A 24,345-nucleotide genomic window follows, 5' to 3' on the forward strand; every position below is an offset into this window, starting at 1 on the left:
AAGATATTCCTCATATTCTGGGTCAGCTGGAAAAGGATCATCCTCTTCCCGAGCCCAGTCAGAGAGATCCATGTTTAACTTCCCAAAGACCTCTCTGTGACACACCTCACGAAAGGGAGTTGTATCGAAGGAAGGGATGGATTCAATAATTTTTTTCCCAGACGTCATTTTGCCCCAAACGGTAAGCTTGGATGTTGAAGGCACCCAGCAGTTTGGAGAAAGGTATGTTGTTCAAGTACTTCCGAACACGATCCTTTCGAAGCTCTGCCTTGATATGCTCGGGCTTGCTAGGAACCGCCAGCTTCAAGTATTCTTCGTTCTCTGCGCACTTAAACTCAAGTCTGTCACCAAACAATGTGGCAACTGCTTTCTGCTTCTTAGCCTCGCGCTCGGCAGCAACAGCGTGAGCCGTCGAAGAGTCGAGGGCCATCTTTAGGGAGTTCATCTCCTCGTCATGTTTTCTCTGCAGCTCCTTAGCAGCTGCCAACAGCCGGTCTATCTCAGAGTTGGCCTTAGCCAAATTCTCTTCACAGGTCTGCAGTAAGGAGCCATTGCAGCCAACCCGGCTCAATGCTTCCATGTGTTGATAAAAACTCAACACGGCATTCCTAGGGAAGAGGAGATTATCAAAAGAAGTCATAAGAAATTATGAAAAAAAAATGAACAAGCAGGAAGACCGGTACCTGGTGGACTGACTAACAAGGGCATCATCGTCCAGGGCTTCAAATTCCCGACGATCAGAAGGTATAAGACTGAGAGAGCTCCATTCTGCAGCTTTCTCAGGGTCTTGTGTCACCCTATCAGTCAGCTTTAAGGTCCACTGAGGGGTGAAGACCTCCTCACAATCTTCGGAATTTTTGGATTTTTTATGGGAGGAAGCATCAACTATATCATGCTTCCTTTTGGTTCGAGCGGAGGAGGAGACATTTGGCCTCTCCACCATCGGTTTTTTCCCTTTACCCGAAACGTCAGCCACGAGCCTGATGTTCCTGATACCCTTGTAAGAAGGGTCGGGAGAGGGAACAGAAGCTTCTTGATCAGCAGTTAAAGCTCGGAGGGACCGTTGCTCAACCATCACAACGGCCCTAGCGGCCTTCGTCCGCAGGTTCTCAGGGTTCATTCTTGGAGGCACTGCAAAGAAGAACAAGAATCAGAATTACGAAAAGACATATCACTTTAGTAAATTTGAAGGATGATGGTTAGAAGCTCACAATGAGCCAGGCTCCAGTACTGAAGGATGGAGTTATACTCCACCTCAAGTCCATGTATTTCCTGATACCATGGAATTGATTTGATCTTCCTGACGGCCGCCTCGTCTTCTTTGGAAAAGGGAAGGCCCCGGTTATTTTCAGAATAGGAAGTATACTGTTTCCAGACGGTCGGGAAGTTGAGATCTAACTGAGGCGCTCGACAGAAAAAGTATCGTTCGCACCATCTTTTGTGGTTGGAAGGGCAAGTTCCTTTGGCAAGAATGCTGCCCCTCCAATCAAGTTCAGCCTTATTGTGTTTGGAGAGAAAAACCCAGCCGGGAGGATGGGAGATAGAAAGAATATGAAAGTGCACAAAAAGAGAAAGAGATGGCGTAACGCCAAGTTCAAAACACAAACCCAAGAAGCCGACGATGAGACGCCAGCTATTGGGAAGGAGCATTCCAGGGCAGATGTCCCAGTGATTCAGAATGGCTGAGAACAAAGGATTGAAGAAAGGAAAGCGAACCCCGCTTTCCAATGCATTTGTGTACAGGGAAAACTCGCCTGGAAGGGTCGAATCAACCCTCTCATCAAAATGAGGAGCCTTAATATGATAAGAAGAAGGAAAATCAAAACCCTAGATTGCTAAAAGAAGGGTTTCCTCCTTGTAAGAGGAGGGGACAGAACCAAGTCCGCCATTAGACCTAGAAGTTTGTTTTGGCTGCCTAGAAGACTCGGCAGTCACCCTAGGAGTCTTGGAAGACCCAGACTCAGGAAGGGCGGAGGAAGTTTCGGCTTTTCTCCCTAAACTTTTTTGGAAAACTTCAGCAAATTCGCGCCAAATGATAGTTAGGGTTTTGTTATCACTATCCGACTGCTCGGAAGGAAGGGAAGCAAAAGCTTCGTTACCACTACTATTACTGACATTGGGTACCAGGGAAGAAGAAACCCTATTATCCTCCATAACTAGTTTCAGTAAGGTACAAAAAAAAAAGAACAGTAAACTTACTGATTCAGTGAAGCAAAAGCTTGAGAGCGAGAAGGCGTGAAGCAGACGACGAAGGTTCAAATTCCAGACAAGAAGAATGAAACCTACGAAGACAACGAACCGCTTTTAAGCACCCGCACGAGCGTTCGGGAATCTGAACGATCGAGATTGATTCAGCATCAACGGTCGAGATTGCAAGACGTTTTGAAAGTTTGAACTCACAAATCCAAAACAGGCGTTCAGAAACCGTCGCTTGGGTTACTTGAGCCACGATAGATCGACTGCAAAGAAACGCGTGGCATTGCCCTCACAACGCTCGAGGAAAAGTGACCACCGCATTAAATGTGATATGACATTTAATGGGATACGCAGAGACTATTGCCTGACGAAGAACCCAGTTAAAAACCAAGCCTTCGGAATCGACCAAACGCTTGGTCCCGGGAGCTCGTGATACGGAGGAAATATGATCAAACCTGGTTCATACTCGGTTTGACCCTCGTCCCCCGTCGAAATGGGGGGGAATCAACTCGCTTCCGAGCGAGCCGGGTCCAGAAGATAGCTTGCTGAGGAAGAAAACTAAATCAGCTACAGGCACGCCCTAATCCGACTTATGGATTAGGTTATTTACCCTAATGACGGCAGGCATAACTTGACAGCTGTCACTTATCATCATCGAAGGGATAATCATCGAATAACCTGGAGGTTATCTCAGGAGTCCTCTACTAGTTCAAACTAGTAGAAGTCTATCGCTCAACGGATCTAACTGTTAAGATCCAACGACTACCCGAAGAAGGCTCGAGTGCATCCAACGAAGGAGATTCGAAGGTACACTCTATATAAACCTTACTTGCCTACGAGGTGAGGAGGACTCAGATCCACATACACACTGGTAGATGTAAAACTATCAGAGGCTTACGATCTAGATCACTTTCCCAGTTTTTCATTCCTTAGCTTTGTGCTTCTAGCAGAGCCGTTTGTGATTAAGTTCATCAACTGACTTAGCCTTCGGAGGTGGACTCCCGACCCCAGCAGTTGGGCCACATATGACGCTTTCGTTTTGCAGGTCATCACAAGGAGATTTAAGGGCTGAGCAGATTTTGGACGCATCACATAGATACCCTTACTTGGGTAACAAGAAATAGAAATTTACATGAACACAAGCTCTAATTTAACTCCTAGTAGAATCCAACACGCCCCTCAAGTTGAGGCATAAATATTAGTCATACCCAACTTGCCCACAATAGGAAGGAAATCTCTTTCTTTCAAACCCTTAGTGAAAACATCTGCCCACTTGATCTTCAAACCTCACAAAAGGCATGCAAATAAGCCCTTGTTCCAGCTTTCCTTTGATAAAAAATCTGTCAATTTCAATGTGCTTAGTTCGATCATGTTGCACCGGATTATTAGCAATACTTTTAGCAACCTTGTTGTCACAGTATAACATCATAGGGTTTGGAACTTGGACTCAAATATCTTGCAGCAAGCCTTTCAACCATAGTAGCTCACAAACTCCATGAACCATAGCTCTATATTCAACTTCGGTATTGTATAAAGCTACAACATTCTGTTTCTTACTTCTCCAAGTAACTAGATTACCTCCAACAAAGGTACAGTATCCTGAAATTGACTTTTTGTCTAGAGATCCTCCCCGGTCAGCATTAGTGTATTCTTCTACTCTTAGATTATCAGTGGGTGACAAAAGTATTCCTTTTCCAAGAGTTCCCTTCAAATATTGTAGTATTCTAGTAACAGCCTTCATATGAGATGAATATGGATCATGCATGAATTGGCTCACTATCCCCACGACATAAGCAATGTCTGTCTGGTGTGGGTCAAGTAAATAAGCTTCCCTACTAGCCTTTGGTATCTTCCTTTGTCCACTGGTTCTCCCTCTTTTTCTTTAAGTTTAGCTCCAGCTTCAATAGGGGTATCAACTGCTTTACACCCCAACATTCCCTCTTCTGATAATAAGTCTAGGACATACTTTCTTTGGGATAGGAATATACCCTTCTTTGATCGAGCCACCTCAACCCCTAAGAAGTTCTGTAACTTCCTTAGATCTTTAATCTCAAACTCTCTGCCAAGAAAGTTCTTTAACCTTTGAATTTCTTCACCATCATTCCCTGTGATGACAATATCGTCCACATAAACAATAAGAAGTGTGATGTTAGTAACTGACTTCTTGACAAATAGTGTATGATCAGAATTGCTTTGCTTGTACCCAATAGAAGTCATTGCCTTCAGGAGGCGTCCAAACCAGCATCTAGGAGCTTGTTTTAACCCATAAATTGACCTCTTCAACCAACAAACTTTTCCTACAGTTTTGTCATCGGAGAAACCATGTGGGATTTTCATATAGACTTCTACCTCTAACTCCCCATGTAAAAAGGCATTATTTACGTCTAGTTGGTGCAGACTCCAGTCTTTGTTCACAGCTACAGACAACAGGACTCTGACAGTGTTCAGTTTCGCAAAAGGGGCAAAAGTCTCCTGATAATCAATCCTATAGGTCTGCGTAAACCCCTTTGCAACTAGACTTGCCTTAAACCTGTTAACTGATCCATCTATGTTTTGTTTAGTCACAAACACCGATTTGCAGCCCACTGATTTTTTTCCTAAAGGAAGTGTAACTAGCTCCCAAGTATCATGTTTCTTCATTGCCTGCATTTCCTCTACCATAGCTGCCTTCCATCTCTTATTAGCATTGGCTTTCTGCCAACTTTTAGGAACAGATATAGATGATATAAAAGCATGGTAAGAGTCAGATAAAGAGTCATACAAGACATATTTAGCTATGGGATGCTAAATATAAGATCTGACTCCTTTTCTCACAGCAATAGGAAGATCAGAAGAAAGATACCTCAAAGGGAACAATAGAATCTGATTCTGGAGCAGGAGATTGAAGTGGTGACATATCACCTTTCTCCACCTGCTTTAGCCGGTTGTAATTCTTCCTCTAATAAGTCTGCACCTCCTTAGCTGAATTAAATTTAGCGATTATAGACTGTAAGGCTGATTTCACCACAATATGAGCATGAAGCATGGTTAATCGACGGCTTTCCTCACACTGAACAAGGGCATAAGACTGTTCTACTGTAGGAAAGGGAGAACAACTTAATACTTACACTCTGATATAATCATACTCCACATTCAAACCTGCCAAGAAGTCATATATCTGAATCTTATCAACGTGCTTCCTATAAGTAATCACATCATCTGGATTAGTGGGGTGATAATCCCCATAATAATCCAACTCTTGCCAAAGAGATCGCAACTCATCATAATATTGGGCCACAATCAGTTCTTTTTGGGAAGTCTCATGAAACTTCTTTTGTAGCTCATAAACATGTGCATCATTCCCCAACTGTCCATATGTTTCAGTAGTGGCCTTCCAAATTTGGATTGCAGTATCAAGTAATAGGTATCCACGAGCAATATTTGGATTCATGGAATTCAAAAGGAATGACATAATAAGAGAGTCATTCGAGATCCATTTATCCTGTGAAACGCCTATGGTAGTAGGTTTTATAGTGGTGCCCATAATGTGTCCAACAAGTCATCTTCCAACAATAGTCAAGTAAGTAGATCGAGACCAAATCAAATAATTTGTTCCATCAAATCTTACCAAAGGAGGACGAAGAGTGGATAATGTTCGGAGCCGGTGGGAGCAGTAGTACCATTAGTGGTTGCCATGTTGAAAAGATTGTCTCACAATTCTTCAGTCTTCACCCTTTCAAAAATAATAATTGAAGTTGTAGAAGCAGCGGTAGTTGCAGGAGCTGAAGCTGTTGCAGTTGCAAGAGCTGAAACTGAAGCTTTTGCAGTTGCAAGAGCTGAAACTGAAGCTTTGCAGTTGCAAAAGCAGCGGAAGTTGCTGATTTCTTCTTCTCTTCTTCTTTCCTCTGTTTTCTGTTCTTATTCATCGAATCGAGACAAAACTGAATCGAATGTCTTCTTCTCTTCTTCTTTCCTCTTTTTTCTGTTCTTATTCTTCAGTTGGCGACTGTTAATGACTAAAATGGTCACTCTATATTTTCCAGTCTGAACCTGTGGTTGAACGGTCCGACTAGGTTCGTTACCTAGTAAGGTTTGACCTAGCGGGTCATGGTAGGACCGACCATAATGACAAGCACATTCACCTAACAGGATGAAGGAACCTCACAAAGGTAGACTCCTACCACCTAACAACTGCAGGAGAGAGTAAGCTAGGTAAAGAACTCTTTCTTGAGTCACTTTCCTAAAACAACTCATATTAGAGTTACATTCCGAATATAACTCTATTATCATATACTATATAAACACCCCGGGTAAACACTATGGGTAAGTATTCATAATCTGTGTGATCAATTACTTGAATTCTTTATTGAGTAGTTGAAATTATGTCATTGGTACTGACTTGCTCGTCGGAGACGTACCTTGACCCACCAAGGTCGAGCTCGTATTTTGCAGGTTCGTGACAGGGAAGGACGAGCGAGATTCCATATCAACAATTGGCACTGTCTGTGGGAATTGCATCAAAAAGTCATGGTGCGAGCAAGATCAAAGATCGTGAGCGAGAGGGAGGTTGGTGATGATGTTACTAAGGGAGATTCTCCACCTGATATTCCGGAGAATCCCGAACAAGGGGAGAAAAATCCCGAACAGGGGGAGAATAATCCCGAACAGGGGGAGAAAAACCCCGAACACTCGGAGCAAGGCGCATTAGCAAATCAAGTTGGAGTACTCCAGAAGGAACAAATAGAACATCGAATGGAGATATCCTCCTTGAATGAACTAGTCAGAATGGCCATGCGTCATATAATTGCCCCCAACTGAGACCCTAAAGAAACTCAGAAAGTACTTGAGGGAAGCAAGAATAACTTCCTAGTCATTCCCAATCAAACGCCTCGACCATCTCAAGAAAACGGGCAAAAGTTAAAAGAGAAGGTAAGCGAGAAGTCCCGAGCATCTGAAAAAGAAATTCCAAGTAAGGAGCCTCTGATCGACGAGAAAAAACCGAGGTAGCAGCAACATTCCGCCCAAAGAACCCAAGGACAAAAGAAGCGAGCCCGGACCGAGCAAAAAAGTTGAAGGATCCAAACAAAGATGAGTTATATGCTTTTCTAAAAGAGGATCCTTTCATCCAAGCTATCTCTGAGGCGGAAATGCCAAAAAGCTTCAAATGCCCTACTTTTACGTTGTTCGACGGATCACGATGTCCAAAACATCACATCACTCGCTACAAGTCGATCATGTTAACATATAAGCATAGCGAGGCTGCTATGTGTCAGAGTTTCCCTGCCTCTTTGACCGGTTCGGCATTGGATTGGTTCTTGGCGCTCCAAGCTGCTCGATAAGGAGTTTCGATCATTTCGGTCAAGTGTTCGTATTACGCTTTCAGAGCGGAGTCAGAATGAAGAAAAAAGAGGATACTTTGTTTGCCATAAAACAAGGTCGAATGAAGTCCATACGTAATTTCCTCCAAAGATTCAACAACCTTACTATGCAGATTGAAAGCTTAGACGAAAAAATTGCTTTCCATGCGTTATACCAAGGACTTACCCATGAAGGATTGCTAGAGCGACTACTCCTGGATATGCCAAAAACATATGCAGAACTGAACGAAAGGTGCTATAAACAAGCAGAAATTTCGGAAACCCTAGAGTCTCGAAAGAGAGAGCCTAGGGCCGAAAGAAGGAGCAGTCGAGAACGAGCACCTCCGACCAGGATGCTAAGGATAAGCTCGACCAAGAATGGTCGAGCAGAACCCCCAAAAAATCAAGAGATCGGTAATCTCCCACTAAATGTAAGAATATCAGAAATCTTGATGCAAATCAAAGATCAAGGACTTCTGAAGTGGCCAGATAAAATCCGAGCACCACCGGGAAAACGTGATAAGCAAAAGTATTGTAAATATCATAAGGATCACGGTCATTGGACGGACGGTTGCAAAAGAAGTCCAATATATACTATATTCGGTGGCCCGGCAGAAGAATCAAGTCCACAAACAAAGAGAAAAGTACGATATATTGGGAATATTGAAACCAATAAAAATATATCTACTGAGCCAATTACTTTTTCTTCCAAGGATCTACGAGACATCACAATTCCTCATGATGATGCCCTAGTAGTCAAAGTTCTCCTAAAAGGAACTGAAGTCCATAGAGTTCTAGTAGATACTGGATTCTCAGCAGACATATTATCATTGGAGGCATTCAAAAAGATGAAGTTAAAGGAGAATATGCCCATTCCATGTGAAACCCAGCTTTATGGTTTCATAGGATCATCTACCCGAGCAGAAGGTACGATTCGATTAGAGCTACGGATCGGAGAGCACCCAAGAGATAGGATCGTACAATCCAATTTTATGGTCGTGCGAGACTTATCAGCATATAATGCTATTATAGGACGACCAACCCTCTGCGCACTCGAAGCAGTAGTCTCCTCGCTACAGTCTACCCATGAAGATGAAATTCCCGACTACAAAGGGAATTGGAGAATGTGTGGCTGACCATAAAACTAGCCGGCAAAGTTACAACAACTACATGCGAAAGAAGAGAATGACAAACTCGACCATGGCTATCGAAGTCAGGGATGATCGCGAAGAAGAAACTTTGCAAAGAGCCGAACCAGTGGAAAAACTAGAAAGAATCCACCTCAATCCCGACCAGAAGGAACAAGGCACCATGATCGGGTGCGAACAAGAAGCAAATTTCAAATCAGAGCTCACCAAGTTTCTAAAGAAAAATTCTGACGTATTCGCTTGGTCGGCTAAAGACATGCCAGGGATTGACAGAGAGGTTGCTGAGCATAAACTCTGTATCGATCCACAAGCAATTCTTATGGTTCAAAAAAGAAGAAATTTCGCTATTGAGAAACATGAAACCATTCGAACTGAAGTACAAAAACGAAGACAATCTGGCTTTTTAAAGCAAACAGACCACCCGAAATGGCTGGCTAATGTGGTGATGGTCAAAAAAGCGAATGGGAAGTGGCGGATGTGTACTAATTACACAGACCTCAACAAAGCTTGCCCAAAGGATCACTATCAACTCCCAAGGATCGATCTTCTCATAAATGCAACGGCTGGACATGAAATGCTCAGTTTTATGGATGCATATTCAGGATACAATCAGATCCTTATGCACCCTAAAGATGAAAAACATACAACATTCATGACTGACAGGGACAGCTATTGCTATAAAGTAATGCCTTTCGGTCTAAAAAATGTGGGAGCAACATACCAAAGGGCGGTAAATAAAATCTTCACACATCAAATTGGCCGAAACATGGAGGTATATGTGGATGACATGCTAGTAAAAAGCATCTCAAAGAACGATCATCTGACTGACCTGGCGGAAATATTCAAAGTACTTCGAAAATACAAGATGAAGCTTAACCTTGAAAAGTGCGCTTTCGGGGTGTCTTCTGGAAAGTTCCTCGGATTCATGGTGTCTCAAAGAGGAATCGAAGCCAATCCTGAGAAAATCAAATCAATCTTGGACATGAAAGCACCCAGAACCATCAGAGAAGTCCAATGTCTTACTGGTCGAGTGGCAGCGCTGATTAGATTTATTTCTAGATTAGGGGGAAAATGCCTCCCATTCTTCAAAGTTTTAAAGCAAGTAGCAAATCAAAATGCAACATCTGGAATGATGAGTGTCAGGGAGCATTTGAAGAACTAAAAGAGAAACTATCCCGACCACCTTTGCTCGTGATGCCAACCAACAAGAAGGAGCTACAACTATATTTAGCCGCTTCGTCGGTGGCGGTTAGTGCGGTTCTCGTGCAAGAAGAAGGTAATATACAACAACCTGTCTATTATGTCAGTCATGTTCTAAATGACGCAAAGACTCGCTACCCAGAAGTGGACAAACAAGCCCCGGCACTAGTTGTAGCGGCCAGGAAACTCCGTCCATATTTCCAATCTTATCCCATTATAGTGATGACGAATTTACCACTCAAAAAGATCCTTCACCGACCAGACCTAGCCAAAAGGATGGTGACATGGGCGGTGGAATTGAGCGAGCATCAAATAGATTTCAAGCCCCGACCAAGTATCAAAGCTCAATCCCTGGCAGACTTCATTGTTGAAATACAAGAAACAGGCCAGGATGAGGACGAGCAAGTGGTAAAATCAGTCAAAAGATGGACTTTGTTCGTGGACAGATCGAGCAATTCGCAAGGAAGCGGAGCAGGCCTATTGATGAAGAGTCCAGGGGGATTTGAAATAAAATATGCCCTTCGTTTCAAGTTTAAAGCATCCAACAATGAGGCTGAATATGAAGCCATGCTAGCAGGACTTAGAATGGCCAAAGCTTTAAGCATTCAACATCTAGAAATCAAAAGTGACTCACAGCTGATTGTAAATCAGGTCAAGGGAGTCTATGAAGCCAAAGAAAGAAGAATTGAGAAATACCTGAACCTGGTCAACAATTACAAACAATACTTTCAAGAGTTGGAGATAACTCAAGTACCAAGGGTTGAAAACGACCAGGCTGATTCATTATCTCGCTTGGCCACGGAAGGAATGGATGTCCAAGCACCAGTGATCTACCTTGAAGAGCTTGATAGCCCCAGCGTAAACAAGGTCGACCACATGCAAATTTCAACCGAGCAGGGTTGGATGGAGCCGATCATACTCAAGACCAAAAAGTTGCTCGAGCAATAAGACAAATAGCAACCCGGTTCACAATCAGGGACGGATTATTACACAAAAGATCCTTCACCCGATCACTGCTAAGATGCCTGGGACCATTAGAAGCTACAAATGTTTAAGAGCAGTGCACGAAGGGATCTGCGGATCTCACGTAGGATCCCGAACACTCTCTAATACGATTTTACACCAAGGATTCTATTGGTCGACCTTAGAAGAAGATGCCAAAGACTTCGTTAAGAAATGCGACAAGTGTCAAGCACACGCAAAGGTCTCCCACACCCCCACAGTTCCTTTGACATCAATTCTATCCCTGATACCTTTCGCAAGATGGGGAATAGACTTAGTAGGGAAGTTACCTAAAGCGTTGGAAGGAAGAGAATACTTAGGTAGTGGCAGTAGACTATTTTACAAAGTGGGTAGAAGTTGAACCCCTTACAACTATCAATACCGAGCAGATGAAACGCTTTGTCAAGCATAACATATCATACAGATATGGAGTCCCAAAAATATTAGTAACCGACCATGGAAAACAATTTGAGAATGCAGCATTCTCAACATTCTGCAAAGAACAAGGGACCGAGCACAAATTTTCCTCAGTAGCATATCCCCATAATAATGGCCAGGTTGAGGTTACTAATAGGACCATGCTTGACGGGCTCAAGAAGAGGCTCGACCAGCTCAAAAGGAGATGGGTAGACGAACTACCTAGTGTATTGTGGTCGTACCGAACAACTCTCAAGAAGACCACTGGTGAATCACCATTTCGACTAGCCTACGAAGCAAAGGCTAGGGTCCCAGTAGAAATCCAAATTGGATCACTTTGGGAAATAGAATTCGAAGAAGAGGCAAACATTGAAGGAATGCGAACCAATCTAGATCTGATTGATGAGGTAAGAGACAAAGCCCAATTCCGACTTGAAGAATATCAGCGAAGGATAGCGACATATTATAATGCCAAGGTTCGAAATGAACAATACTTGCCCGGTGAACTGGTGCTTCGCCAAACGGCTGCTTCAGATCCAACCAATCAAGGGAAATTATCCCCAAATTGGGAGGGACCATACATAGTCATACGACAAGTCGCCCCTGGAGCATATCATTTACAAGATCCAGGAAACAAGCGACAAGATCCCTCGATCATGGAATTCAAACAATCTCCGAAAATACTATCAATAAGCATAGTCTCCGAGAATGTCGCGAACACGACAAATTTTGTTATTTACTTCAGTCTTGTTATTTATTTCAGTGTGTAGGCAACATGGGAGATTCATAATCCCAAGGCTTCGGATTTTTTTATATATATGAATAAAGACATTCGTACAAGTTACTACTCGACTTCAACAAGACGTACAGAAAGACCTAAGTCTCTTGGCCAGATAAGACCTGAAACTCTCGGCCAGAAAGACCTAAATCTCTTAGGCAGATAAGACCTGAAACTCTCGGGCAGAAAGACCTGAAACTCTTAGGCAGAAAGACCTGAAATTCTCAAGCATAAAAGACCTGAAATTCTTAGGCAGAAAAGACCTAATATAACTAGGCGGAAAAGACCTAAGATTCTTAGGAAGGCCCTACGAATCTTAAGGCATAAAAGACCTAAGATACTACTTAGGCAGAAAAGACCTAAAATCAATAGGCAATAAAGTCCTAACATTCCTTAGGCACGAAAACTTCAAAATCATACCAAGTTATCATGCCCGGGAGGTAGGGGTTATGAACGAGCAGTTGTTGACGAACAGCTACTTAGTCCATGACCGAGCAAACCTTACTATACCGAACAGCATGGCTTGGAATGATACAAATGCATGCCACGAACGAGCAAACCTTACATACCGAACAAGGATATCTCACCGAAGAAGTATACTTGGTGCAAAAAAGGGAAAATATCATTGACAAGCATTGTGTATGATAAATATGAAATACCAATTACAAAATTATCATTGTTTAAAAGCTATCACTAACAACAACAAAAAAGATTGATCAAAACAAAAAGAAGACTATTCGGCAACTACATCATCCGAAGCTACAGGGTCGGTGGGATCGGTGGGATCGATGGTCGTCGAGGGGCCGGCTTCATCCTCCTCCTCAAGGGCCAGTTCCCAGTCGAAGTCTAAAAAATCCTGTACATTCACCCTCTTCAGCAAAGGGAAAGCCTTCTTACCAACAGCCCAAGATGGTCGGGGAAGCTTAAGCTAATCAAAGATGCTCGGATCGATTTATTTCTGTAACAGTTCAAGATCGACCTCTGGATAATTTTTAATGATTCTAGTAAAGGCATCTCTCCGACCATATTTAAAGCCTGAGGCTACAACTTTGGAGACGAATGCTATGCAACCTTTTGTACGAACCCATCTCTGAATCTCCCCCTGACGTAATTCCTCGGAAAGATTCTCGAAGGAGGCCGGGCATGCTCGAGCAAGTTGATCGGTCAAATCCTTTATAAATTGATCCTTCTCTTGCTCGACCTTCGTAAAGGCAACATCTTTATCTTCCAAAGAGTTCTTCAAACTTGCAACCTCATGTTCGAGAGCTAATATTAGTTCTTCAGCAAACAAAGCCCGAGCATCAGAGGTCGCCTTCTCATCCTTCATTTTCACTGATTACATTCTCCAGTCAACCACTCAAATCCTTGACTTTATCATCAAGCTGATAGATGGTGGATTGATCCCTCTGAGCAATCTCCAAGTTGCCTCCCCAAGCTTGGGTCAAGGCGCAAAGCAACCTACCATGAAAGAACAAAAAATGATAAAGGAGGACTGTACGGGAAAATCTATCTTGTGCAGAAACCACATACCTAGTCATTATGTCTTGAGTTATGGTGGGTCCAATCTATTGAAAAAATTGTTGATCGGTTGGAAGCAAAACTGTTGGCAACCATGCCTTGGCAACTTCAGTACCATCAGTAGTGTAATTCAAAACATAAGATCCAGCTTTGAGTGGTCTGAAGGAGGGAGTATCGCCAGATTGTGTGCTCAGAGGATCCTTGGGAGGAGCGGAAGGAGAGACATCCACGTCTACTCCCGAACCTGCAATAAAAGATGAAGGAGCCTTTTTCTTGTTCGGTCTAATGGGCATGTTGGACAAATCAGCCGATCTTTTCGGGCCAGATAGAACTTGTTTCTTTCTTTCAGACCGAGGACGATCAGGCTTGGTAGGGATCCGGGCTTCAGCCTCTTCCATATCCTCATCGGCTGCCCGGGAACAATTTGCCCGATTAAGCATCACTGGAAAAGCATAGAGGAGTTAGCACCGAACACAAAAAGATAGTTCCAAAAAATATATATACACCAACAAAAGATACTCACCAGGAAGGAACCCCCAAAAACGTAGTATATTGGGGTATTTTGGACAATGGCTGTGAACGGCAAACATGTTCTTATCCTCGAACGGAAGCCGAAGAATCTTCTCCCTGGCACATTGCTCAGCTCCAGAAAGGATAGAGATGTCATTGGAACCTATAGTCGGTCCACGAACCCAGAAGATGGGAAAGGAAGGTTTGGATGGCGGCCGAACAAAAAAGTATTTGGGACGCCATCCTTTCGTGTTGGATGGAAGAGTCCCTGTCCAGACAAAGTTGCCTTCCCAACCACATTGGGAAAAGGTACGCTTAGAAAGGTAAAGCCAACCATCTTGTTCCTGCTTCTTCGCCATGAAGAAATGAAGAAATAGAGCAAGGGATGGTCGGACCCCTACCTTTTGACAGAAGCCCCAAAAGCAAATAACGTTGCGCCAACTGTTCGGCACAAACATCCCCGGACGCATTTTAAAGTGTAACATTATTTCCCTAAACAGTGATTGTACGGGAAGACGAAAACCACTCTTCAGAGCATCTTCGTAAAGGGCAAACTCGCCCGGAGAAGGGGTGTTGGCACGTTCATTTCTGGTCGGGACACGAACAATATGATCTTAAGGAATTTCATATTTTACTCGAAGATACTCTAGACGTTCCTCTGACATTTGGGAAAGTATGAAGTCGGGACCAGACAAATATGGGTCATAGTCTATGTGATCGGGAGTCAAATCCTTAATTTGTTCAAGCTTATATTCCTCGAGAGTCAAACTGTCTTTCCACCGTTGCCTCTCAGCTTTAAAACGGGCTAGAGCACTTTGACCGACTATAATAGAACGGGACTCTACTGCCTCTTCACCATCCCTGCTAATGTTTTCTCGACCAAGAGATGCCTCAGGCACCTCTTCGGACCTATCATCAAGGCTGTGCTCGGGATCTAGAGAATGTTTGGGAGTTTCAGAAAAAGAGTGTCCCTCATCTAAGTCTCTCCTATGTTTCAAAGCTGTAGAACTCTTCTTCACTATTACCATGATTCTCTAAATAATGTGAATATGAAGGATAAAGAAGAAAAGCATACACAAGGACAGAAAACAAAGGGAAACATATAAGGTTTTGAAACAAATAAGATATCACTATTACTGCCATTGCAACTACTGCCATCAACAGAAAAGAAAATGGAAAAAGAGATGAAAAAGACTTACTCGTTTGAAGCTGTCCAGAGGAAATGAAGAATAAACGAAAGCAAAGACCTTCCACAGTGGGACAAGGAGACTTCGTTTCTCAACAGTCGCAGGAGAGAAACTTTGCAGAGAAGAAAGAAGAGATGAAATGAAAAACGAAGAAGAAAGTAACACGGATTTATAGTCAGGGAAGATTCCAAATCAACGCCATCTAAAACAAGCTCATCAATGGCCTGATATTCTACACAAGTCACATTCCAATCCTACGTCCTTAAAATGCTACAAATGGACGATGATTAAAGCATTAACATTTGAAATTCCTAACATGCATTAAATGGAACATAATGGGAAGGACACGTGGCACCTATCGTGTGGATATGGGAGAACGTGTATGGGAAGTCGTGTCTCAATGACAGCTGCTCATGATGAAAATGTTACATTTTCCAATGAGGTGGTTGGTCGAACCGATCAAGAAGTTGTCACTTAAACAAGACATAATCCATCAAACCAAACACGAAGTGTTCGGACTAAGGGGATTATGCAGAAATGAGAAGAAGATAGACAAGGGAGAGAGATATATATAGCCTTAGATTCTAATCTAAGGACTAATATAAGTGCATCATCAGACGGTAAAAAGATAGAATTTTTAAAATTCACATCCAACAGTTATGATGACACACAGGTGAATGGTGGGAGATGAAGAGTCAATTCGTCATGATGTTAGCATTTAATGTGATACGACAAATATGACACGTGGCGGACGCGTATAGATTTTGAAAAACGAGCATCGATATATGTGCACAAAATGATGGCTACTCATGAGTGGGACATTACGGATTTCGAGAAAGAGTGCTTTGGTCAGTCCGACCAATCATCCAATATATACAAGAATAAATATACTCCCTTGAGCCGAGCACACAGTTCTCGACCACAATGGACTGGGGGGCTTATGTTAATGACTAAAATGGTCACTCTATATTTTCCAGTCTAAACTTGTGGTTGAACGGTCCGACCAGGTTCGTTACCTAGTAAGGTTCGACCTGGCGGGTCATGGTAGGACCGACCATAATGACAAGCACATTCACCTAACAGGATGAAGGAACCTCACAAAGGTAGACTCCTACCACCTAACAACTGAAGGAGAGAGTAAGCTAGGTAAAGAACTCTTTCTTGAGTCACTTTCCTAAAACAACTCATATTAGAGTTACATTCCGAATATAACTCTATTATCATATACTATATAAACACCCCAGGTAAACACTATGGGGTAAGTATTCATAATCTGTGTGATCAATTACTTGAATTCTCTATTGAGTAGTTGAAATTATATCATTGGTACTGACTTGCTCGTCGGAGACGTACCTCGACCCACCAAGGTCGAGCTCGTATTTTGCAGGTTCCTGACAGGGAAGGACGAGCAAGATTTCGTATCAACAACGACCAAGACAGTACTGAAAAACTGCCCAGCAGTAGAACGGAAGATTGGCGATGGGTTTAAAAAAAATAAGAAGAAGAAGAAGGTAGGTCACTTCCCTAATCGAACAATAGGTTACAGAAAATTGAGAATTTCTGTGATGGTTGCAGAAAATTCCTACAACCGTTGGAGAAAATTCTACGCATAAAATTCTACAACGATTGGAGAAAATCTGCGATGGGTTTTGCAGGAAAGAAAAAAAAAACGAAGAAGAAGATCCTAATCAAACTTAGGCTCTGATACCATGTTGAAAAAACTAATAGTGGTAGAATGGCTTATTGTAATCAGTGTGATCTCAAGCCCTTTATTTATAATAAAGTACCCTTACTTGGGTAACAAAAAATAGAAATTTACATGAACACAAACTCTAATTTAACTCCTAGTAGAATCCACCACTACGAGTTTACAAAAGGCATACTGCAAAGTGATTGTTTTAGATATCTAAGCCAACAAGAAAAAATAGGTCCATCAAAAAATACCAAAGGTGACATAGAGGATTATGTTTCACAAAGTATTAAAGTGGGATAGATTTAGCGGTGAGGTGTGTCAGAGTGCTATACAACCAACATATTCCTCAAAGCTTAAAAGAAAGTTCTAAATTGATGTTGTATTATTGGCTATGATGTATGAGACAGAATGTTGGCCAGGTATGCATAGAAGAGATGAGGATGTCAAGAAAGATGCATGGAAGACTACAAAGGATATAAGTAGAAAATGATCACATCAGGGTTGACTTGGGGAGTAGTACCATCACTAACAGGCTCTGTGAGAGTCATTGAGGTATGGTCATATTCAACAGAGGCTTAGGGACACAAGAGCCCAATAAGGCGTGATATGACCTCAACTGAATGAGCTAAAAGGGCAGGCCTAAATAACCATAGGAGAAGTTGTGGAAGACATGCATAATCTAGTTCATGTACCAAGTATGATCTCTAATGGAGCCCATTGGGGGTTGTGACTCTATCCTCCAATATGATCATGTAGCTGACCCAACATACTAAGGTTCTCCTGATTTTGCTGGGTTGTGCCTACTTCCTCTTACTTTGATCATTCATTTTTCCATCTTTCAATTGGCGTTTCCATTTTTCATTTCCCCATCCTACTTTGCCATCTCTTTCTTCCCCCTTATTGTTCTATCCCAACTTTCCCCACTATATCTTGTTTGAATGATTTGATCCACGTAGTCAATCTCACTACATTGGTATAAGGCTGAGTTTGTTGGTTCTTTAACAAAAATACCTTTTTAAATTTAGCCAAAGAGTAGGTATCATTGTTAGACATTCTTTTTTCCCTTAAAACCCTAGGTTGCCATGCCAGACAAGAGAGGGGGGATAAATAACATATGTCAACTCAAAGACTACAGAGGATATAAAAATAAATCTCTTGGGGTTGACGACGAGAATCCTATTCCAATATTCCACTCAAGGTCAAATGGAAGAAAAGTGAATATGAAAATAAACTCCCTCGGGCTTTACCTGATTTTAGGAATGGACGTAAATCAGGTTCCCACCTTTCCAAGGCCCTGCTGACCCCTAGGCAAATTGCTCCAACTTGTCCTGATTAAAGAGAAAGTAATAAAAACCAAGCATTTGGAAGGACTACAATTAAGACATGTCAAGAACATAGAAAATCAACAGCATTTCATGTGTTAGAAAGAAAATACCATGACCTGGAAGGTAACAAAGGATTAAGTTTGTATATTAGCTGATCATGTCCAACACACTTAATAATGATTTTTTTTCCCTAAGAAGTAAAGGGTTTTTTACACACTTCAGGCCCAAGGTATTGCACATCATACCAACTTACATTTTATGCATGCATAGGATTAAATGCAGGCACAAATTTAACAATGAACTGATATGCAGGCAACATAAAGCCTAACAGCTTAGTTGGTCTATGAATTCGATATGGTCAGGTTAGGTACAGGGCAGTCTCCAAGCCAACATGTCTTGGTTGTCTGATCACCTGTTATATTCAACAGGCTCTATTGCACTCCATACAGCATCTCTCGCAAGGAACACAAAAATGCAAGGGAGGCCAGAGAAGACGTGGAACAAAGTGAAGCACAGTTACAAACTTACAATAGGAAAAGTATTGTCACTCCATCATACCCACAGCTCTCTATGGATCAGATAGATGTTGTTTACCTGAGATGCCACCCCCTTCACTGCGCAATTGACGTCCCACAGACCCAAGGTTTTTGTCTCAGCAAATGGCCGAAGGACATCAGCATGATGGTCAAGAAGTGGGAAGTATGCATCAAAGGGTTTATCGTTGAAAATAAATTGTCCATCACCAGGCTGAATCCACACACGTCCAATACTGCATTTCCTTCTCCTGTTCCATAAGCCCGACCTTTTTCATCAACTTACCTCACTTGTGCTTTGCAATTTCCTCTTGTTTCTTGTGCTCAATTTCAGCCCTTGTAGATTTTTTCTCATCCTTTTCTAGACATATATCTTCAATTTCTCTCAGAGGAGGCGACCCCTCGACACCTTCAAAGTCCTTTAGAACTATCAAACTGTCAAACATTTCTTCAGTAATCCCTGAAGCTGTAATGAGGTCTCCAAATGCACGGTTTGGACCTGCAATCCACATGGTGGCCAATAATACCTTTATTTTTGCGAAGTGTGCCAAGGAATAATATTGTCACTAATACAGATAGATTCAACATAAGCATAGCATCTTACACATCAATCTAGATGAGTATAGGAAAATGAGAAGGACTTCTGACATTGCTTAAGGATGATTGGACTAGAATGACCTACTTTGGAGACCCAAGTTTAGACGCAAGAGGCCCATATGTTGAGAGAAATTGTGTGTGAGTAGTTTTGTAGTTTCTTCACCTGAGATGTTGCCTAGAATGATAAGTTTCTATTTTTAGTGGCTAGAAGTCCATAATAAGCACAGTGTAACTGGTTTCTACCATGGCCATAACGTGTTTCTTTACCAACAGTTTCCAGATTTGGTTGAGTTCATTTGAAATCCATTAAACCAACTCTTTCATTAGACGAGGACTCTTTCATATCTTAACAACAGCCAAAAACCAAGAAGTCCCAATTTTCAACAGGCTGGGTCACACCTTTAAGACAATTGAAGCTCCTAAATCAAGCCCAGATACTGACCCTGTTGTGAAATCAAAACTCTAAAACAACACTTGACCCTCCCTTTCCATCAGCAAAACCCTCAAAGCTCAGAGAGCAAGTTCATTAAAACATCTACTTTAACCTCTTTCTTTCTCTTTTGTTTATTTTATTTTGTGTGCCTGCATCAGTGTTCTGGGGTGGGCCTAAATATAACGGATCCTAGTTGTGAGTGTCCATAACCCCTTGATTGGAAGGTAAGCCAACACCTAGGAGGAAATATGATCAAATTCTTCTGCCCCACAATACCTTATGCTCTTTTTTCTTCTTATGCTCCGACTACTTAAAAAACCCAGAATATCCCCTTCTCAGGAAACCAATGAGTTTTGTGGATTCCTGATGAAGAGAGTTGAAATTTAAGTTTCCCTCAATTAAGCCCTAAACCTACTATATGAAATTCCAAACTTTTTTAATTGGTTAGTTTCTTTCCTACATATTTCAATTAAATGAAGCCCTAATTCCTTTATTATGCCCATCATCTGTAGGCTATTTTGAACTGATGATTCCTTGTCTATAACAACTGTTACTCTTTCCAGAAGTAACATATATTAACTCAAAGGGCATAAGAGAATAAGAGAGCTAATCAATACTTGGGGACTCACACTGGAGCTCCACAAAAGCAGGTAAAGGAAAGATGAGAAAGAGTACAAACCTATACCAAAAAAAAAAAGGGAGCACTTTCAGCTGCTGAAACTTACTTGTACCCACAAAGTCCAGAGAGCAGCAAACTTTTACTAACTCCATACCTGCAACACCACCCATCCCCTTGCAAATTCAACCCCACTCTCTTCCTGTACCAATAAGAGATGAGAAAATACAAAACAAGAAAAACGAAGGAAAAAACAGTCGCACTGAAGAACAGGGAAATGAGAATCTAAACACAACAACTCCAGCTCTTCACTTGTATGGCCTAAAAGATAAACTTCGATATCCCTACCTAACAAAAAAAGGAATTATAGAAAGGATCACTTTCCAAAATTGAGGACTCTACAAACGTGATTACAAAAATCCAACACATTTAATTGAAGACCCAAAACCTACAAAAGATAGCTTCGGCAAAACATAAAGCATTCTACACAGAAGTAATAACGAAAAAAATATAAATTTTTTGGCTTACCTTTCAATTGCAAAGAAGGTTCTTGTTCTTCACGCTCAAGCTGCTTATCCTCCTCAGTTATTTTTCTCTCCAGCTTCTCATCTCCAATACCTGAAAGCCCTTCAACACTCTCTCCGATGTCAAAAACCTCTTCTTTATTTTCATCACCAAAATCCCAGGGAACATAACCCTCTCCCATTCATCGCCTGTGTCACCCTTCTTCGAGCCAAACTCCTTATCAAGATCATCGCCTGTGCCACCCTTCTTCAAGCCAAACTCCTAATCAATATCCTTAAAAATATCACCTTTCTCAGTCGGATCTTTCAACCACGACTCGTCACTAGCTTAGCTCCCTCGGGAGGCACACTATCTACATCAAGTACATTGTTGCTGTCTGTAATCCCGGATGGATCACCGTCAATGTCTTCATTGCCAAATATCTCATTGTTGTCTTCACCATCTGGTGAGAATTTCCACGAACTAGAGCTAGTTGGACCTTCATTACCATCATCTCCATCCTTCTCCCCACTGCTAGCGAAACCAACCTGATTGAGAATGACACAACAGCCATAGTCTCCTACAATTAGTACAAAAAAGGTGATAAAAATCATATAGAACTCAAACAAATAAAGTCAAGAATTTCTTGTACTCGGTGTTCATTCAGTGAGGATAAAAACTACAGCGAAAATCAAATTATTAAAGTCACAACCTTAATTCTTTTTGTAACCTTGCATATTTTCCAACTGCCTAATTCTGTAATTTCATTAAACAAAAAATTGTAGTAAGAAACTAACAACAGCCACAGATTTGCATTGGACTCTATGGGCCTTCATTGTTGAGTATGGCTCATGCTTCACACAGGTCCCACTCCCTGGTGATGAGGCGGAGGTTTGAGGAGGCTGTCCCGGTGGGGGTGTGGAGGCAACACCCTCAGAGTCTATAGAGGATTCAAGTTTCTTTAGGCCTTGGAGTTTCTTTACAGTTTGGGATTGGGCCATGAATAGCTATGGCTTAGGATTTTTAAGCGCGTAGATATATATTCTTTTATAACAAAACATCTTATGTAGTTGTTTTGATAAGAATATAGTGAAAAACCTAATGTTGGACGTAGCTTCACATTGGAGTGAACCAGATAAAATCCGTCTCTTTTTTTCATTGTTTTCTATTTGAGATTGTGTCTAATTGATTGCTCTAATCCTAACATTTATTGTTACTAATCAAATCTACAAACAATTTTCTCAGTAAGACTGAAAACATTTTTTAGTAAACTGGCCTCTACTGAATTCAAAGAATATTGGGTGGCAATGGTGTACGCAAACATCAAGATCAAAAGTTTTGAGGCCTTTTTTGAGTCTTTTGACCAACCAGAAATTGACATTGACATAGGCCGGTGGGAATCATGTCGAAACTTAAGGATCTTTGGGTGTAAAACTCAATATGTGATAGGCTGATTAAAACTTGTTGAAACTGCTGAAATTGGCTGACATTGATTAGAACTTGGCATTTATTGGTCAAAACTATCAAATTTTTTGAAATATTGGTCGAAACTTTTTTTTTTTAATGCGAAACCAAGACCTCTCCTAGGGAGGTTGGGCCTTTAACTGCTTTACTAATCCATCATTGGTCGAAACTTGTCCAAACCTAGAACTTCTAAAACTAATCCATAGGTTTCATCTCAGTTTCTTGAAAAACGGAGATTGAACTAAAATGTTGGCCCATATGAGTCAAAATTTGAACAACTTTAAAGTGATAGCTAAATCACAAAAAGACAAGTAAAAGATACATACAGAAAATCATTAAAGCACCATTTTGTACTTGCTTTTCCAGGCAAGAATCATGTAATCCTCTTCTCCTTTTTTAAGAGCCTCAAGCAAAAAACATGTGAATTTCCTCAACTTCAACTTTTACCCCTATTATGTAAAATTGCCTATAAACCAACTTTATCAACAACTTAGACTGCAGTGTGTATAACAAGATCATCTGAGTAAAGACTCCTGGCACTATCTAAATTGCGACATAAACATTACCCGCTTTGCTACTTAATTCTTAGAACTTGTTTCCTTTTTGCACCATAGGTGATAATTCAAAGAGATACGTTTTTATTGCATAGAGAGGTCAATTATTCGTTTGGACCTCTGAAAGATTTTCTGGAAATATTTTATCTCTGCTAAATTTCATTCATTTCTGTCGCATCTTTCATAGATTGAGTATTGAAACCAACGGAATTGCCAATATAATCTATTCCTTACTGTTTTACTCTCCAAACGGGAAAGAAGGAGAAAAGTACAAAAACTTTTATTTGTAACCCCCAAAAGAAAGAATTTTTTTTTTTTCAGCTTTTCGAACTTTCAACAGAATTGGGACTATCTCGTGTTGTTGGTGTCGAATTTGCCGAGGTTGCAAACCACAGTTTACAACAATCGATTTAAATCTGGTTTGATTTAGTCCAAGCTTCGTTCACCCGCGAGATCATTGGAAAAAGCTGTTAGAAACAGAGCCAATCAGCTGGATCGCCAGTCTGTCTCTGACGGTCAAGTCAGCAAAGACAAAGTGTGGTCGCTCTAGATCTCGAGTGGATTATAGGTTTTCAAGTGTTTAAAAGCCAGAAGTTGCAGGTTCGAGTGAGGGAAGTGTCTTACCTTTTGTTTGGGTCTGATCTCTATTTATAGACTTTCTTTACTAACCATATCTTATCTAGATTGTCACCCGATGATGTGATTATGGAACAACTTTCAAAAATGGCTTACTCAATTTAGAATCTTATCCCATGGTTCGTGGTTCAGCCTCATATCATGTTTGGACCGCGGATTGGTTTGACGTAGTCCGATGATTGATGGTTTATCCATAACACATGTGAAGTGCATTATTTTGATATTATCCACAACAGATCATTCCATTGCTATTGACTCACCTTCACAACTTGGATGCAGTCAGCAAGGTTTCAACTGGAATAATGTGATTATAAGGGACAACTTTCAAAAATTACTTAACTCAATTCAGAAATATCTTATCCCAACTTAATGGAATTTACACAAATACCATATCTCTACTCAACTCTATTTCATGTTGTATTAGGACCCATAGCATTTGCACACTAAACGTTCCTCTAATTTCCTTATCAACCTTCTTAATGATACATTTGATGGCCTTCATAGAGGATACCCAATCCACTTTAAACCTCTCTCATCACCTCTTGGAGCCACTTTTCAAGTCATATAATGGCTAATACCACAGAGTATCTACTCAAACTATTACAAGGTGGCTATCACCCACTAAAACATCTCTTATTATTTTTTTTGGTAAAACTCTTAAATTGGCACAGGATACACTTCTCTAGCAAAATCTTTTA

At 41.3% G+C, this 24,345-nt stretch overlaps 1 pseudogene across 1 annotated transcript in view; it reads right to left on the reverse strand.

The window, feature by feature from the left end:
• LOC148999863 (small ribosomal subunit protein uS9m-like) overlaps positions 1-21,659 on the reverse strand; it is a 57,111-nt pseudogene extending 35,452 nt beyond the window's left edge. The window contains exons 1-4 of the transcript XR_016170628.1: positions 21,018-21,659; positions 20,599-20,646; positions 18,905-19,342; positions 18,233-18,313 (exon numbers count right to left, since the gene is read on the reverse strand). The product of XR_016170628.1 is annotated as a small ribosomal subunit protein uS9m-like (transcript). The remainder of the gene's footprint in view (positions 1-18,232; positions 18,314-18,904; positions 19,343-20,598; positions 20,647-21,017) is intronic.
• Between the last annotated feature and the right edge of the window lie 2,686 nt (positions 21,660-24,345).

The sequence above is a fragment of the Hakea prostrata genome, chromosome 11 (assembly GCF_041222555.1).
Source record: "Hakea prostrata isolate BN-2017 chromosome 11, UWA_Hpros_2, whole genome shotgun sequence".
Classification (NCBI taxonomy): Eukaryota; Viridiplantae; Streptophyta; class Magnoliopsida; order Proteales; family Proteaceae; genus Hakea; species Hakea prostrata.